Genomic DNA, 4,288 nt, shown 5'->3' on the forward strand with positions numbered 1-4,288 from the left:
GATGATTGGGAGAAAGATTGCTGGGAGAGGGAGCACCTTTATGAAGGGAATGGAACGGGGAAGGGGAATGGAATTGTGGGAAAGAGATAACATATGAAATGTAAATGCAGAGAATTTCAAATAAAAAAATTGAGGGAAGAAAACAAAAAGAAGTAAAATTATGCACAGTGACATCCTTCATTAGTATCATTAATGGTATTTGTCTTTTTAATTATTATTATTTTTAAACCAGTCTCCAATATTTATTTTGCCAACAAATTAACATGCACACAAACAACCACACATGTACATAAACATAAGGGGCATGGTGCCAGGCGATCCATGATAGTGGGTGATGAGATCCAGGAGAGAAGATGGAGAGAAGGTTATCAGTTCAGGGATCCAGACAAGAAGACAGAATTCTTGCTATTGTTCATTGGGGTTTGGGTTATCATCTGGGTACTTGGTGAGGTTGAAGGTCAGGACTTTGGTGATCACACAGTCTCCTTGCTCAGAATAGACTCCAATGAGGCTCTCAGCCTTCATGTAGAATTCCTCCTTAAGAGAGTTAACAAAGGCCTGGAAGTTGCAAGTTGACTGCTACTTGATGTAATTTGCAACCTTGCCAATGTTGGTGTTATCCAAGGCAGCGTCAATCTCATCCTGCACAAAGAAGGGGGCTGGCTTTTAGCTGTGGATGGCAAAAAGCAAGGCCAGAGCTGCAACTGTCTTCTCCCCGCCTGACAAATTGTCCATAGGTTGGAAATGCTTACCAGGAGCTACACAGCTGTAGTTGACGCCATTCAAAAAGGGCTCTTCAGGATTCTCAGGACCCAAGAATGCCTGGGCACTGCTGTTACTGGACAGAGCCTTATAGATTAATGTTGGTAGCGACAGATTCAAAACAAGCATTGAATCAGTCAAAGCACTCCTTATTAATCTGCTCAAATGCCTGGTTGGCCTCCTTTGCTTGCTTTCGTGCTGCCTCAAACTCATCTGAGGTCTCCTGGAACTTGTCTCAGAAACTTTCCAGCTTTTTCATGGCCTTCATGTTAGGGGCAGCAATCCGCGGAAGCACACTCTGCTGCTCATTCAGCGTTTGCGGGAGTGTGTTCTTTTCTTGCTTGATTTCTTCCTCTGCCTGTGCATCCTTTAGATCTTCTCACAGGTCACCATAGTCGATCTCGATGAGGGCTTCTCAGGCATAGATACTGGATGTTCTCTGGGAGCCACTCACTGACTCTTCTCTGTGGGACCTACCTTCTTCTTGACTAATATCATCCATGGTGACCTTTGACAGTGGCAATTTGATGTCCTGCATCTTACAGGCCTGTAGCAGATTGTGGAGTTCACTGTGCTTCTCTGTTCAAGTCTGGTCTCAATGGCTATAACTTTCTTCTGTACATGAGTCATTTCCTTGTGGGCACCCCCAAGCTTCTTGCAAATCTCTTCCATCTCATGATTCTTGTCGTTCACTTTTGACTTTTTGGCCAGGTGCTGATTCTTAAGGTCTTGGAGCTGAGCCATGGTTTCATCTATTATCTTCATGTGTCTTTGTTCCTCCTTCTTAAGCTTTTCTATCTCATTTTCATCCTTTTGTACTGTTTGTTCCCACATGTGTACTTTATCCTGGTCCTCCTTCAACTGATTCTTTTCAAAATCCAATTGGATGCCCAAGCATGTCTTCTGTTTCTCAAATTCTTGGCAATTAAATTCTGATGCTTCACCTTCTCTTCCTCAAATTCTCGGATGTTACACACGCCAGTCTCCCGACAAAACTCTTCAAACACCTCATCTTCCATCTGGTTCATCTTCTCCTTCAAGTCTTTCATTTTTCTCTCTCGGCTCTGTATGATTCATTTGATATCATTAATTCGAGGCCTGAAGTTGGCTAGTTCACTCTCCAGCTTAGACTTTTCCTGGAGATTCAGGGCAAGATGCCTTGTCTTAGTGTGTACTAGGTTACTCTGTGAGTACTTCAGCTGCATTTGTAGTCCTTGGGCCTGAGACTGCACCTGACGCAGTTCTGCCTCTTTCCCTTTTGCCTTCATCTGCTCTTTCACCTCCTCTGTCAAACGTTCTTTTTTTTTTCTTTCAGTTTGTCTAATGCTTTCTCATCCCAGTGCCATGCCTTTGCCTTGAGATCACTGGCTCCACCAGAGATAACTCCTGACTTCTGGAACAGGGTGCCATCCAATGCCACTGTCTCGTGAAAATGGTGACCTCCAAAGGCAATTCGTCGCGCATCCTCCACATTGTCACAAACAAGGGCATTGCCACAAGCATACTGCAGAGCTTTTTTGATGTGAGGTGGTTCATAGCGAATCACATCAATCAGTAGCTTGGCTCCCTGTAGTTTCTCATCAGTAGGTTTCACCTCCAGGTAGTCAAGAGACAAGAAGGTCTCAGGTTCTCTACGTTGTTCCTTGATATACTGAATACAATCCCGACCTGTCTTCTCTGAATCTACAGTAATAGCATCCATGTTCTTTCCTAAAACCTTGGTCACAGCAATCTGATACTTTTTTTGTGTTGGATGGCAGAAGTCAATGAGGCAGCCACACACAGAACCAGGGTAGAGACGCTTGATGCTTTCCATGATTTCTGCCTTTCGCTACTGGCGGCTACTCTCCTGCCAGTCAATTCGCGCATCCCCCAATTACTCCATCACCTGGTTCAGCTCTTTATTGATCTCATCAATACGATGCTTGACCATCTCTACTTCTTCTGTCAATTCTCCCTCTAGCTTCTTCTGCTCCTCTAGAGACTGCTTGCTAGTGGTAATAAATTCCTCTATCTTCTCGATCCATTTCTGATTCTCTTCAATCTCCCACAGTTTTTACTTGATCTTGGCCTCTGTCTCTACTTTCTTCCGCTCTTCTAGATCTAGAAAGTCCTGGTCAGCTTTCTAGTCTCAGTTAAATTTCTCTAGCTCCTGAGCCAAAGTGGCTGCTCTCTTGCTAGCTTCTTCTTTCAATCGGTGGTATTTCTTTACTTGGTTCTCTTCCAGGGTCAAGTTTCTGCCCTGACTCTGACTCTCTTTCTCCATCCTTTCTTCAAACTCTTGTCGGACCTTCTCCACTGACAGCATCTCCATCTCCAGCCCATCCATGTCACCTTTATGTTTCTTATAATGTATCTAAGAATTTTGCAGAGATTTCTTGGCTGCTTCAAGCTTCTTGGTTTTTCTGGAATGTATTCTCTTTTTCTTTGATTGTACTGAGGCCTCTTCTGTTTCAATTCTGAGTCCTTCTCCTTGATCCTCTTTTCAATCTGCTGCTGTTCCTACATCATTTTGCCCAGTTCTTTCTTCTTCTCCTTCATCTCATCCTCTACCTTGTCCATCTGCTTCTTGTCCTCCTCAATTTCCTTGTTCTTCGAGACCAGTTCCTCGTTGAGCTTCTCAATCTCCACTTCATTGTAGTAGAGCTTAAAGAGCTGCAACTGCACTTGTGCTCGCCCTACCTCATCCTTCAGGAGCTGGTAGCAGTCCGCCTCTTCCTTTTCTTGCTTGGTCTCCTTGCGTTCAGCTGCAATATTTTTCTTGCGATGATAATTGAACAGTGTGTCTTCTTCAGCCTTCACCATTTCTTTCTTTCGCTTGTCATACTCCTGTGCAAGTTCCCCAGAAAGACTAATTTCTTCAAATAGAGCAGTCCTCTCCTTGCGGTTCTTCCTGGCAATAGACTTCACTGCACCCTGGAAGATGAGGAAGTTACGAGCTTTGATGAGAATGCTCAACTTCTCTAACTCTTCAATGTATTCATGTAGCTGGACAACTTTGTTGTTGATCTTGTACTCAGAAGAGCCCCTTACAATAGCTCGGGCAAAGGTGCGGTCCTCAGCACCCTCCTCGGAGTAGACCATGCTGACAAAGGCTCGGTTGGCAGCTGGCTTGCCCACAGGAGCTCCGTGTATCAGGTCCCGAAGGATCTTTGCCCACAGGTTGCTGGTTTTATCACCAAGCACAAAGCTGATGGCATCCATGAGATTTAACTTACCAGAGTCATTGGGTCTAATGAATATCTGAAATGGTCCGATAATCTGTCGACCCTTGTACGATGTAAAGTTCTCGATCTTAATCAGTTTCAGAAACCTCATGGCAGTGGCGCTAGCACAGAAGAGGTCGCGCCTTACTCCAGGGAACTAAGGTTAGCCCGCTTTTTAATTATTATTAATTTTTTTTATCGATTTGCATTTCAAATGCTGTCCCCTTTCTGGTCTGTGCTCTACAACCCCCATCATATCCACTCTGCCATTTACCTCAATAAAGGTGCTCCCTCATCCATTCGTGCTTCATCCTTCTAGA

At 44.3% G+C, this 4,288-nt stretch overlaps 1 pseudogene across 1 annotated transcript; it reads right to left on the reverse strand.

The window, feature by feature from the left end:
• Window positions 1-405: 405 nt before the first annotated feature.
• On the reverse strand, window positions 406-4,080 carry LOC308436028 (structural maintenance of chromosomes protein 1A-like; annotated as a pseudogene). The gene has a single exon. The product of its transcript is annotated as a structural maintenance of chromosomes protein 1A-like (transcript).
• Window positions 4,081-4,288: the final 208 nt, after the last annotated feature.

The sequence above is a fragment of the Micromys minutus genome, assembly GCF_963924665.1.
Source record: "Micromys minutus genome assembly, chromosome: 24".
In the NCBI taxonomy this organism is placed as follows: domain Eukaryota; kingdom Metazoa; phylum Chordata; class Mammalia; order Rodentia; family Muridae; genus Micromys; species Micromys minutus.